We start from the raw sequence: 14,720 nt of genomic DNA, 5'->3' as shown, positions 1-14,720 counted from the left end.
AATCAAAGGCCTTGAAATATTTTTTCAAGTAGTTGGAGGATAGAAAATATAATAATTTAAAAATATGAAAGCCCGTTAGAAAGCAGAACTGCATCTGTTAATGCACTCTGAGCTAAGCCACCATCACCGTACTTTTTTCCCCATATATTTCAAATCCTGTTTTCAAACTGTCCTATAATTTAGTCATTATTTACATATTAAGGTCTATTCAGACTGTGTCCCTACTCTAACTCTTAGTTAGAATCATAAAGGAAAATGAGGTGACAGTATTTCACAGTGGATCAAGTTGGCTTTTTTAATGTCATCAATGAATTTTGATTTAGCCTCCTCTAACACTAAAACAAAGCTTTAGTTTCATTTTGGAGGGGTGTGGAGATACTCAGTAGGGTGGTGATGTGTGAGCAGATTTTACCACCCCCTTTTTATTCTGTTATTACTTTCCAGTATCTCCAGGTTGCAAAATATTCCTTGAAAGCAAACACTTTATGCAAAGCAGCTGTCTAACAAAATTACTTTTACTTTCTCTTGCAGGGTGGCCTATTGAACATGATTAACTTGACTGATGGAAAGAGAAAAATAACCTGGAAACATCTGGCAAATAGTAAAGCAATGCCAAGCATGTTTTTTCCCTGTAGGATTTAATTCAGAAACATACTTAATGGATCCCTATTTACCTAAATGCAGGGGTTTGGGGGATTTGGATTTGGTTTCTCTCACCCCACTAACCGTAGCTCTGTAATACTTTATCTCATACTCCTGAATCCATTAGAAAAAATGTGCAATTACAAGGTGGGCATAGTGATGTGTTCAAAAGGTTTTTACTGTTCCAGGCTGGTTTGTTGTGCTTTGTATGCACATTTGAGTCTTGAAATATATGAAAATTAATTTCCTGTGTTCCATATGGCTAAAATGACAGTTGAAACAAAATTTAGGGACTCACACAAGTAGAAATTGTCAAATGATTTTTAAAAATTAAAGGAATATTGGTAAAATTTTTAGATTATTTAATTCAATTCACCAGGTCAAAAAAAATTGTGAAATTATCTGTGTAAAAAGGCATTCTTACTTTACTGTTTTTTCTTTTTTAAATGGAAATATTATTAAAAAAAAAAAAACAGAAAGAAAAGCACTGTGTTCACTTTAGATGTGTATTTTTTATTCAGACATTTTGTCACATAATCCACAGAAAGAGCGCACTCAACAGAATTAAGTATTTTGTATTCATTGTCTCTTACATATGTTTTCTCATGTGGTGTTATTTTGTGGAAAAAGAACAGAGAAAATTGGAGGAATGCATAACCACTGCAAACAAGTGTCAGCAAAATTCAACCACCCCAAATTAGGTTGACCTGATGTGAAACATTTTTATACTGGCTTATCTAAGTTGTAAATTTTAGACTTTAGAAAAAAGACTTCATATCAAAAATCTTAAACATTTTAGAATGAAAGTTCACTGGGATCTGAATATCTAATAACACAACAGCTCACATTAACTAAATTTCATTTAATGATACAATATCTGTTCTAATTTTAGCAAGCAGCAAAATAAGCCCATATGTGGATTTCTTTGGCAAAAATTTGTGAAAACAAAGTTTTCAGATCTAATTCCATCAACAGTCCCTGAAAAACAAGAAATGTGTCACCTTATGGATTGCTATGATCCACACAGGTCATACAGACAACATGTTTTTAAAGCATGTTTCTTCTTCTGCACCAATAGGTTAAAGGTAGCACCCACAGACATGTCCATGGATTTGTGGCCCTCATTATATGCACCAACCCCTTTTCTTCAGCTGGAGTGTTAAAATTGCCTGATGTTTTGATATTTTAAGCACAGAGCTTTACTAGAACCTACAAAATATGTACCTTGGCATGTCTACTGGCTTTTCTTCAGAGGCTTCCTTTGTGTTCTTCTGAATGCCTCGGAGGACTAAAGGGTATGTGACCACTTCTTCAACATGTGCCACGACTCCAATTGGCAATGCTCTGAGCCATTTGCAGTGAGTTCATTTCAACTCTCTCCCTCTCCATTTTCAGGCATTGCATGAACTATTAGCAAGATTACAGGGATATTATCTCCAGATGCACTCTGGTTGCTCACACGCTGTACGGAACGGAAGCAAGAATACCAGCAGCACAGAATATCAGTGAATTTGTGACAGCTTCTGATAAGGCACCAGACTGAAGTGAAGGTTGAACTGACAGTGCAGAGTCTCTTCCACCATTTATCCTGAAGTGTCTGAATGACTTTTGCTCAGCCTCTAACCCAACAAAACTGTTGATTTCAAACAATACTTCTCATCTCACTTTTCATCTTGATTGAAGTAACAAGTAGGCCTTTCCAGATCAAGGATCCTAATTGTAGCATTACTTCCCTAAGGGTATGTGTAAAATTGATTTTATGGCTGCCTTTCTGTCCATATCTGTGACCTCTCTCTCTTTAACTCCTTCCTTGCATATTTTTCTTCATTTTGCTTAGGATTTTTGTTTGCTAGCATCCTCATTTTATTAGTTTATTTGTTCTTTTTTTTTTCTCTATTTTATGATGAATCCAAACATTTGTAATGGCAGATGCTTTTTGGCGAATTTACATAAGTTGAGCAAATGCTCCACAGGCTATTGTGTTGAGTTCTCTGAGTTTTATCTGTCCTTCAAGCAGCAAATTGCTCACCACCTTCTTAGGGATAAAAATGTGATCTTTCCTATATTTGTCAACTTGTGTCCATTATTAAATTGTTATAGGTATCTAGGTAAAGAAATAATGGAATCTGTGAATCACGGAACATGTGAATTACCTTTGAGAAAAGTTGTATGGGGAATTTCTGACAGGATACATTAGATAACAGTCCATTTTGAAATACAGGTTAAGTGACTGATGACTGTTAGGGATGTAGTTGTAATGGAAACATTTTAAGTCTGGAATGGAAACATTTTAAGTCACAGTCTCTCTACTGTTCAAGTGCTGACATCTAGCTTGGTGCTATACAGAAGGTCCCAGCCTCAAGCAACAGATATCCTTGAATTAAGCCAAAAGGGTCTACACAATTCATATCAAATTACAAAGGCTCTCTCACAGTATAGATCAGAAATGACTTTTATATATAGACTTTTGTTTATATGTTTGTCTAATGTAAGAAAATGGAGAGCACAGCCAGCAGCCAGCAGTGGCCATGAGAATGGAGGTGTGAAGGAATACTCCTGCCCTGCTGAGTTTCATTCAGTTTTAGGAAGGAGGCAAATGCAGTCCAGTGTCTGTGTCTACATTTCACCAAGAGTAGAGATCATGCACAGCGTCACTGTAACACCACCACATGAACCCTAGAAGCATTTTCTTTATTTCCCAGAGATGTAACCCAAACCTAGGGACACACCATTGCCTTCCTGAGGTGTTACTACAGATTTCAGCCTTTCTTGCATGAACTGGATATGTAATGCTGAGTATGCTCACTTTTGCTCTAGGAATATATACAATAACATAAAATAATTTTGTTTGGGCTTTAAAGTAGTTTTAAGAATAAAATTAAATGTTTGTAGGACTTACTTGATTGTCTTTTTAAACCCTCTGCATATTTGAAATTTCTACTAGTATGCAAAGGGTAAGTAACACTTCTTTCCCAACATTTTCCCTGTCTCAAATGGCATTGAAATTTAGGCAACAACATGCGTAGCACATGATTAATGAAGCTGTGCACTGAGGACAGGACATCTGTGGGATCACACAGAGCTATGTGTACATATTGCTCAATGTTCAAGAAACTCCACAAATTGATAATTTCTTAAATTAATTTACTTTCCCTGTGTAATGTTAATGTAACCTTCAGTTTGAAAAGTGCACAGATTTGCTAGCAAGTAAAACAGGCAGGTAGTCAAATCCCTAGAGAATTACTTAGGTTTGCAGCTCACCACTTTGTCCTTTACAAAGGATATTAATATTTCTCAGGAGTTCTTAAATGAAACTAATCTTGAAAAAAAAAATCCATTTTTTAGGCCATTTACAACTGAGTATAATACAGAAAATGTCTAGCATAAGTGTCACAGCAATAATGATATCTGTTCTGTAAGGAGATACACAAAAATTGGGAACAGTCCAGACAAAAGTGTTTTCTCTGATCCAGCCAATGAAAAGCACAGAAAAAAAAAAGTTGGAATCATTCTCAATTCAGTGATTTCTAAGAAAATTCAAATTTATCTTTGCTAGTATCTCTGAGCCATTGAACTAGAACTAGAAAAGTTGTTGTAGACCTGAGCATACCTGGCTGAACTTTGGCCCTTACCACTAACCAAAAAGGGAGTCTCCTGTCCTAAAAGAAGAGTAAAGAACATTTTACATAAAATATAGGTCAAGTGGGATTAGGCTGACAAGTTGCCATGACTGCAGAGGTGCTACCCTTTTTACACCAAAGAGAATGAATTGCTTTGCAGGGTGAGAAGAATCTCTCTAATGAAGGCTATTATTCTGGAGGCTATTATTCCATGTTGAGACAAAAGGGAAGGTGGTGCACCTGACTAGTGACTGACTAGTCCTGACTAACACCTGACTTAGTGCTGTCTTCCAAAACTTTAAAGGGTCAGAGCTCTTCTTGTCACTACATCTAACTCAAAGACTTAAGGTAGTGCATATAAGTTAGGGCCTAAAGCCACATTAAATAGGAAAATGTGTCTGTTTGAATCAGAGGGAGAAATTATGGCATTCAGCAGTTCCAGTGACTGCTCGTATTTGATAACTGAGACTCTGATAATATATATATATAGTTAATCAGGAGTGCATTTTTAATAAATTAGTGGGAAGAAGAAGATAACAGAGTGGTGGTTTAGTGTAGACCACACAAGTTTTCAAGCTTTCTTTGCTTGAGGCATTGGGATGGAGTCAGAATTATGACATAGAACTTGAAGTTGTTTGGCTCTGAGTACCTTAGAGCACTTCTGTTGCTGCATAATGATGGCTACCTAACTCTCTTTTTCACTCATTTGGTCAGATCACATAATTACACTTTAATGTTTTAGTTATCATAACTAATTAATGTAGAATTTAGGAGGAAGAATCAATGAAAACCAATTTTCCTTGCAGGAGATGCAATCCTCTTCTTGCATGCACTCAAAATCCAAACATTAACCCCTGCTTCAATTCATCAGTGCCACCAGGCTCTCTCTGTGAAACCAGTTATGGGTGCAGAGAATTTCCAGTGGGTAGAATCTATTCATTTTGCATTTGCCTAGTAAAAAAAAGTGTAAAATAGAAAGTGTGGCATTTTCTGGTTTACAGCTCTGGATAGGCTCCATTTGGGAGGAATTTTTTCAAAACATAACCAAATCTGGGTTTTAATGGATGTCATCAACACACTTGATTTTTTCAAAAATGGTAGATGCATGAAAATGTTACAAGGCTTAGAGAACTGATGAAAAAAACATTCAAGTCACACTCAATTTCAGCAAGGCCTAACTTTGGGGCGTGTAGTCAGTGTCATGTTTGACCTTGACACTTCACGTCTGCAACCATTGCAGGCCTGCAGATCACAATCCTATATGGAGCCATAGGAAGCCATCAGAAAATAAATCTGGTTTCCCTAAGAATATCAATATTTAGTGAGTTCTTACATAGTGTACTGAAATATATGTATGATATACATAAAATCTGGAAACTGCTACAGTGGGAGAATCACAAGGCCACACTGATATACTGTACAATGTAGAAAAAAAGTATGTTACCTAATGAAAATGTGCACCTCACATAAAAACCAGCAGGATATACTGAAATATTTATAAAACCACCACATATTTGGTGTATTATATTCTGGAATCCACTGTGTACCTGATTATGAAATGTCTTTGTCAAAATAGTTCAATATACAAGGAATACAATGCCATAAATCTGGCTTCCTTTACCATGAGATGAAGCTTTTACATGGTGGAGTTGTAACACTCATCAGTCAATTATCATTCTAAATCTCTCTTCTGCTTTTCCTTTTGTGCTGAGACATCGCAAGTTACTTGACAACTTTCCACAGTACTTCTGTTTTCCATCTAAGTCTGTTGGTAATACTTTAAGAACTAAAATTTACTATAAATAAAAGCAAATCATAGGTAATTATTTGCTACTGTTGCATACTAAAGAAAAATTTCCTTCACCTCTGAAAGAGTTTCACAGGTTTTAGTACACTGAAGACAATGACAGAACTTTCATTATAAACCAGAGCCAAATAAATGAAACTAAAATAAAAATCCCAGAAGGTCAGCAGTTTTTAAAATAACTGGGGTAATTTGGCAGCAAAACTAAGTTATGAAGAAGACTTGTGGCTAGATTGTGTCCAAATGAAATCCTTCTAAATTGCCTCCTGGTGGGTAGCTAGGGTCAATAACCACTTCTGAATATCTTGGTCAAACGTCTTGTGGGCAAACCAGAAAAGACTAGGACAAAACTGTAATTGTCCATGACTCAACTAACATAATGGGAAATGACTGAAGTTAGAGAATTTCACATTTTACTGATGTTGCAACAGTTTCCCAAATTGTTTTGTAAAAAGTAAACACATTTTTCAAAGTGATTTGATAACATCTTCTGCACTAGCAATGGAATGATGACAATTGCAGAAAAGAAAGGAAAAAAAACCCAAAACACTTCCCTGAAAAATAAACATTTATTGAAAATCTAGCAATACATCAAATTCATGGAGACCTAATTCATTATCAAGAGAGAATTCAAATAGAATGTGTATGTTGAGTTAATATGTGATAGAATTCTAGGATTCCTGCATCCCTTTTATTTTTCTCCTATAAAAATCAATTAATTTTATAAAGATTTTTAGATATGCTGAAGAGCTGTCTCTTTTATCACTTAAACAAGGACTTCATATTATGCGTGCATTTATCTACAAAAGACCCACTTCTCTTTTTATTCAGTGAGATAACTAAGCTTTTTTTTTGCATAAATTAGAAAGAGGATTCTTTTCATTTAGGTATAATGTGGTGGCTAAGAGCTATTTAAACATTTTGTCTTGGTTTGATATGCTTTCATTGTTAACTAGCACAATCAGGTTTTTTAGTGAATTGAATGGAAGAGAAAAAGAAAATCTTCATTGCTTGTCAGGAGAGCTGAACAGCAAGCATTATTGTCAAAAGAAAAAGCACTTTTGGTAAGATTTGTTTGTGCTTGGAAGAAAAAGTACATTTCAGAGACAGGCATAAAATGAACCTTGTTTCTCAGGGCTTTTCTTCGAGATCAGCACATGATTTGGGGCAACTGGGCAAAGTGCAAAAAAGCTGGGATGGGCTTGGGCTCAAATGGGATGGACAGACCATGGATGACATAAGTAAAATGTGTGATACAGCACATTTTAGTGGAAGCCAGTAAACTTTTAGATGTAATGAGTGCATTTAAGTATGTCACATTTTACAGAATACAATGCAGAGAGTTGAGGGAAATATTAATATTTCAGTGCACATCTTTTTATATGAAATATACATCTTGTGTATGCAAAGTACATTTTCAGGAGCTCACAGAATTCTAAGACTAAGATATAAATGTCTCAGCATTAAGCTTGAATATTTCATTACATCATAAATATAATATGTTTCAGTATATAATGGACGACAGATAACTAAATATTTGATTTTGTGCCAGTCATAGTGAGCCTTCATAAGAAGAGCTGTTTTCATCATTGTGACCCAATTGTGAGCACCATGAAGAATTCTACAATAATGTCAAGATTCAGCAAGAGGTATTCTTATATTTTGGATATTCAAGATCCTTTTCCACTGAGTAGCTTTCCAGCCACTCTGCCCCCAGCCTTTAATACCTCTTGCAGTTGTCGTGAGCCAAGGCAGACGTGGCACTTGGCCTTGTTGAACCTCGTACAAATGGCCTCAGTCCATTGATTTAGTCTGTCCACATTCCTTTCTCCATCAGATCAACACTCTTGTCCAATTTAGTATTGTCTGTGAACTGAGGGCGACCTTGATCCCCTCATCCAGGCCATCAATGGAGATATTAAATAGGGCTGGCTTTAGTACTGAGCCTTGGGAAACACCGCTTGTGACCAGCCATCATCTGGATTTAACTCCATTCCCCACTACTCTCGGGGCCTGGCCATCCAGCCATTTTTACCACACAGTAAAGAGTCCATCCACCCACACCAAAGGAAGCCAGTTTCTTCAGGACAACAACGTGGGAGACAATGTCAAAAGTTGTACTGAATTCTAGGTAGACAATATCCATAGTCTTTTTCTCACCCTCTGAGTCACAGAAGAAGATTAGGTGAGTGTTGCAGTTTAACCCCAGCCATCATCCACGCCCCATGCAGCTGCTCACTCACTCCCACCAGAGGCATCAGGTAGGGAAATGGAAGGGTAAAGGAAACTAGTGGGTTGAGAAAAAGACAGTTTAATAGAAAAAGCAAAATCTTTGCATCTCAGAAAAGAAAATTGAATAATTCATTCACTCCTTCCCATGGGCAGGCAGGTATTCAGCCATTCAGGAGAGCAGGGCCCTATCACATGTAATGGTTACTTGGGTTGACAAATGCCATCACTCCAAGCATCCTCCCTTTCCTCCTTCTTCCTCCCACTTTATATACCGAGCATGATGTCACATGGTCTGGAACACCGGTTTGGTTGGTTGGGGTCACCTCTCCTAGCTCTGTCTCCTCCCAGCCTCCCAAGCATCCCTATGTTCCTTGCCAGCATGGCAGTATGGAAAGCAGAAAAGGCTTTTGCTCTTTAATATCTACATTATCAACAATCTTATCAACAAATTTGTTCAGCACAAATCCAAACCACAACCCCATGCCAGCCACAGTGAAGAAAATTAACCTTACCCTAGCCAAAACCAGCACATCTGGCCAAGCAGAACCTGACTCTCATAAACCCATGCTGGCTGGGCCTGATCCCTTGATTGTTGTCTAACTGCTGTGAGGTGGTACTCAAGATAATCTGCTCTGTGACCTCCCTGGCATCAAGGTCAGGTTGACAGGGCTATAGCTCTCTGGATCCTCCTTAGGGCCCTTCCTCTAGATAGCAGGTCTGCTGATAAATGATGGAAAGTGGCTCAGTGAGCACTTCTGCCAGCTCCCTCAGTACCCTGGGGTAAATCCCATCTGGCTGCATAAACTTGAATACGTCTAAGTGATGTAGTAGATCACTGAGCATTTGCCATTGGATTTGTGGGCTTCTTTCTGCTCCCTCTTCCTGTCTTCCAGCTCAGGGGACTGGTTACCCAGAGAACAACTAGTCTCTATATTAGAGTCTGAGGCAAAGAAGGCATTGAGTGCCTTGGCCTTTTTCTTATCTCTGTGTTTTTCTCTGCATCCCCTAAAGGATGAAGATTCTCCTTTGCCCTCTTTTTGTTGTTTATATTATTTTATAAACTTTTATGACAGTAGTGAGATTAAGTTCTAGCTGGGCTTTGGCCCTTTTAATTTTCTCCCTTCATAACCTCACAAAAATCTTGTAGTCCTCTTGAGTGTCCTGCCCCCTCTACCAAAAGTCATAATCTTTTTTCTCCTGAGTTCCAGACAAAGCTCTCTGTTCAGCCGGGCTGGTCTCTTCCCACTCTGGGTCAACTTTTGGCCTATGGGGATAGCCTGCTCCTGTGCCTTTAGGATTTCCTTCTTGAAGAATGTCCAGACTTCCTGGACTCCTTTGCCCTGCCAGACTGCCTCACAAGGGACTCTCTCAACCAGTCACCTAAACAGACCAAAGTCTACCCTCTGGACATCAAAGCAGAATGGAGTTTTAAACCTTTATCTGTGAAGAGATCCATAGGCTCTAGCCTGGACTGGCACTTCATTCCTCTGCAGGAAGAGAGAAACACGAACTCTGTTCCCTGGGACATGGGTCAGTGCTGTCACAAAAAAGGATGAGCACGAGTTTCTCTCTCATCCACATTTGGGCAGCTGACTATGGCCTGAAATGATGAGGTCAGGTTAAACCAGCAGAGCTAGCAGAGGCTTAGCACAATTTCCCAAAGCACTATATATTTATTTGTGTCTGAGTATGAATACACAAGGCTAACTTTAGTTCCTGTTTTTGAAAATGTTGGCCCTAATCTACATAGACCATCATTTATTCCCTGCCCTGCCCCCTCCACTCCCTCCCATTTTTTAACAGATGGAAATTTCATTTTCCAGAGCTAGTTTTTTCCAGGTGGAATGCCTCCAAACTATAAAAGTGGATTTCTCACAATCATCCATGGACAGAATTAAAACCAGGACTTTAAATGAACTGGATTTTGCTGTCAGAAAATTCCAGTTAGGGGCATTTAGCTTTGTTGTTGCTGCTGTTGTTGTTGCTGTTATTCAGAAAGCACAGCAGAAAAAGAATGGAGAAACAGTGGCCCCACTCCATCTTTGTTCCTTTTGCATAAGTTAGATCTTAATTATAGCACAGGGCAGACACTACACCTCCAGAAGTTCAACTACCCATTCTAATAATTTTCAAGCCAAAATTATGTTCAGAGGAACGTTGCTTAGGCACAGCACTTTTAAGTCATTCTGGCAAGTATAGACACCTGCAGAGTCACCATAAGATTACTCCTAATGCAAATAATCCAGCCCGTGGCATGGAGTACATCACAGAGATTTAGTTACCACCATTCTCTGGTAGGAAAACCAGAGATCTGTGGCCAGAAATATCACACAGATGGGCCTGTTTGAAAATCCTCTGCATCCTGGGCTTTCAAACCTTAAAAACAGATGAAGTGATTCCAGTGTGACCCCTGCTGTGATATAATGGATCCTGTCTGTGCGTGCAGTGTTTGTCGTGATTTACCTCTTGCAATTCCTGGCTTGTGGAACAGACGGCAATTCTGAAAATGAATTACTATTGATTAGACATCCTGCACTATTGAGTTCCAGGCAATTTTATGAATTTATTTATTTGAATAAAAGCTTTTAAAGACCCCACTAATTTCAAATGGCTCTAGCAAAAGAGAAATTCTGCTTTCCTTTTTTCCTGTTTGCCAATGGTAGATACATAGTTTAAGGTCTTATTTATGCCAGCTATGACTTGTCACCTTCACACAGACAGAACTACCTGATTAAAATGACAGCGTGGGTTTCAGGGGAAGCAGGAGAGATCCTCTCCCGGGGACACAGTCTGCACTCAGAGCGCAGGGGGAGCTCTTGCCTTTCTGTGGCAGGTGGATGGGGGGTTGAGCCCCAGTCCCAGAGCATCCCTGGGGTAGAGCATCCCTCAGGCAGAGCATCCCTCCTTCTGCTGAGCACAGCAGCAGCAGCAGCCTGCAAATAAAGGACTATCAACAGTACAGCTGGGGGCTGGGCCTCTTAATTACCCCTCACACCCTCCCGACAAAAAGAATGTTCTGCTGAGAAAGGAGAGGATTAGGTGCTGCTCCACTAAAGATGGGATTGTACAGAAACGGGTGAAGATCCTAAATAGGCAGCCTAGCGTTTGGAATGGGCTGTGATTTAAAGTATAAATCTGGCCAATGTCTTATTAGGCATATCTTCTTACCATAGAAATAAACTCTGTGGTAAAATATAATCTGGCACTGAGTTGTGCTTTGATGGAAACAAATTACAAAATACTCCAAGGAATTAGGCTCTCCATGCTCTCTTTAAAAGCCTAACGCCTTCTGCAAAGGTGTTCCCAGAGCATGTATATTAATGCTCTTTTAATAGGGATTTTTACTGAATAACCTAGTGCGTGCAAATAGCATGCCCATTTCAAAAATAAACAGCCCACTTCCTCCCATCAGAGGAAATGGATTAAGCAGTATTTTTGGTAGTACAATGGAGCTGAATGAAGGAATAACACAGTTTTGATGTATGATAGTTTCAGGAGACTGACACAAAAACAGGCTGAAGAAAGTCCTCAAAGGCACCTATGCAGAACATTTCCAATGCTTGGAAAGAGCTTGTACACAGAACATTCTCCTTTCATTCAGGCAAAGAGAATGTGCTTACATGGCAGAAAGGACAAGGAGTGGGAGTTATGCATGACTTCCTGAGATTATTTTCAACCCTAATCAATGCAGCACTAATGCAGCAAGGTATCAGTGCTGTAAACAGCCTTGAGTATGCTGGCTATGGAATGATAAAATTTTAAAAAGAAGGAGAGAGAATGTGAGAGTCAGAAAAGGAGGAAGTAAAGGAGCTCACGAAGGGCTGACAAGCAGAAAAACAGGTTCCCGTAAGATGGATCTGGGATCAGGCAGGCACTTAAGCCTTTAAACAAGCTCTGTAAGGAATTAAATTCTCTACCTTATTCTAAAAACATGTAGCAATAAAACTGGCTGTTTATGGCAAAGAATGTCTATGATTTGAATAGAAATTTGTCAAAAATATCTCCATTAATGGATGATGAATTTAACTGCTCCAAATGAAAAAAAAAGCCCAAACTAGACGGTACAATGTAGTTGGTCATCCAGCAGTCTGTGAAAATGAAGGTTTTTTTCATTTACTTATTAAGTAAATATTTAATACCCTAAAAGCAGATCATTTCCACAAGAATCACAGTAAGTTTTGACTGTAAAAATGCATTTGTCTATGGATTTCTGTAGCGTCTCCCTTAATTCTTGAATGAGCATAAAGAAGGCAAGTGAGAAACCTGTGACTTTTCTGATACCTTAGCAAGCTGTTTTTCTCTCCATGATGGTGGGTGCTGTCACCACCACAAGGTGATGGTGCAGTCCCTCCTACTTCCTTCCCTTCTCTCCCCTCTGTCTTTCCCCCTCCTTTCCCCAGCATTCAGAGTCTGGCATTCAAATCAAAGGTTTGCTTTGAAGTTATAAACTAAAATGGGAAGCTGATAACTATTTTCCTCCCAGTGCTTTAGTGATGATGAATTGCTGATCTGGAAAAGGAAATGACTTTTTTTTTTTCCTTTTTTACATTTACATTCAAGCAGTAAAAGTCAAGGCTTGGCACTGCAAATATGTGCAAATTCATCCACTGACTGTGTGCTACAGCAAATCCTATGGAGATAAGGAGCTAAAGCAGCAGGGGTGCAGCAACATAAGCTTCAAAGCTAGACATGCAATTTACTAGGCAACAAACTTAACAAGGGGCAAAGGGATATTTAACAGGGAGGTGAAATATTCCAACCATTAAGCACAGCAAATTGTAGTGATGGCCAGAGCATGCTGCACCTCAACATAGAATGTGTATGTGGGAAGAAATACAGAGTTTTACCCAGGAATTAGTTTAGCAAATGATTTTTTTTTTTTTTTAAGCAAAGGGATATTCTGAGGGATTGGAAATGTACCTGTTACTATGAACAGAATTGAGTAAAATATTATTTGGAGGAAGTGGGGTAACAGAAGGTTTAGTAATTGGTGCTGAATGCTTAAGGTAGTCATCCTGTTCATCATAAATTACTGTGTTTAACCATAAGCAAATTAGACCATGTCAATCTTTCAGGAGACAATTAAAGCAATAGATTTTCTGTTTTCACACACATGGGGTCCGATCCAACTCCCATTACCTCTCCTGGGCACAAGAATATATCTTGTATTCAGTACAGCTATGGCTGACTTTTACCACTGTCAGTAGTAACTGGGTCAGGCACATCTTCCAGGGCAGAAAGGTTCTTCAAAAAGAAAAAAAAACCTCAAACTCTCTTCTCAACAAGTATCAGTCCTTATTAAAAAAAAAAGAAAAAAACAAAACAAAACAAAAAAAACCCAGTTCTGTTAAAGAATTGATTCTGATCCATATTCTTCACACTTAATGATGGAAATTCTGGAAGGCATTTAGGTTTGCTGAGCACTTGCAGTAATAGAAGTTGATTGGCCTTTTTTCCACAGCCACTTTGGTCTTCAGTTAGACATATTAAAGAACTGCACCTACATTGCAAACTGGCTTTTTTCCTTCATTTTCTGCAGTTCATTTGTGTCCAATCAGGTTGCATCAGGATTCATTGCATTTAATGGGAAATGCGCTCTTCTGGATCAGATACCTGTTTTCAATTTGGAGAGTATCTGATTCCAATGGCAGAGGTGACAAGAATAAAGAGGAAAGGAGAAATAAGTGCCTATAGTATAGATTTCTGCCACACTAACAGAACTGCCAGTTTCTGAATCACTGAGACCTTAGAATTTACTTCTGTTTTTTCAAATTACAATGGTGAAACAAGTGAGAAATTAACTGTGTTTTTATTTGAGATTATTTGAAAATTAGCTGTTGCCTTTCTCTATGCAAAACTGGGTTTTGACATAAAAGTTCCCTTACCACAGTGTTTCCCCAGAGCCACAGCTGCCTAGAGAGACCACTACTCTGCAGTGATGACCTGCAGAAATTATTCCTGACATACTGCCTAAGTCAGCATCAGGTTCACTACTGATTAGAGTGGGATGCAGTTTAGTCCCTATAACCTGCTATTATCTTTCAAGAGTCAGCTTGAGGGTTCAACACTGAATGATGAACAATGTTGCTGTGTGGACTTTTTTTTTTTTTAATTAAAAAAGCTCTGCTTCAATTTTTTTTTCCTCCAAAATAATGTTATGGAGACAGCATATTTTCTGTACCAAGCTTTGATGTAATTCACATTTAAAAAAACACCAGGGCTAATTTATCTATGGCAGAAATGTCTGTGTACCTTTTTCCTAATAAGCAGAAGGAAAAAAATTTCTGGCATCACAATGTTAATACTGTAGGTCTGTTCTTCAGTTCAAAAACAGACTGCTGAGATTTATTTCATCAGCTTGAATTATAGAGAAGCTAGATCTGTGCAGATTACCATTTTCAGCTTACTTACAGGCATTTAGA

The 14,720-nt window shown here is 38.4% G+C and overlaps 1 long non-coding RNA gene across 1 annotated transcript in view; it reads left to right on the top strand.

The window, feature by feature from the left end:
- The window catches only part of LOC110483455 (uncharacterized), a 32,804-nt gene extending 18,568 nt beyond the window's left edge, over positions 1–14,236 (top strand). Inside the window, exons 2-5 of the long non-coding RNA XR_002467573.2 lie at positions 532–601; positions 1,721–1,937; positions 2,038–2,381; positions 7,619–14,236. This is a non-coding gene — a long non-coding RNA (uncharacterized LOC110483455). The remainder of the gene's footprint in view (positions 1–531; positions 602–1,720; positions 1,938–2,037; positions 2,382–7,618) is intronic.
- The last annotated feature ends 484 nt before the right edge of the window (positions 14,237–14,720 follow it).

Source organism: Lonchura striata, chromosome 2, assembly GCF_050655825.1.
Source record: "Lonchura striata isolate lonStrDom1 chromosome 2, ASM5065582v1, whole genome shotgun sequence".
Taxonomy (NCBI): Eukaryota; Metazoa; Chordata; class Aves; order Passeriformes; family Estrildidae; genus Lonchura; species Lonchura striata.
Note: the sequence above shows the minus strand (reverse complement) of the source record. Positions and strands in the feature narration are given on the sequence as shown.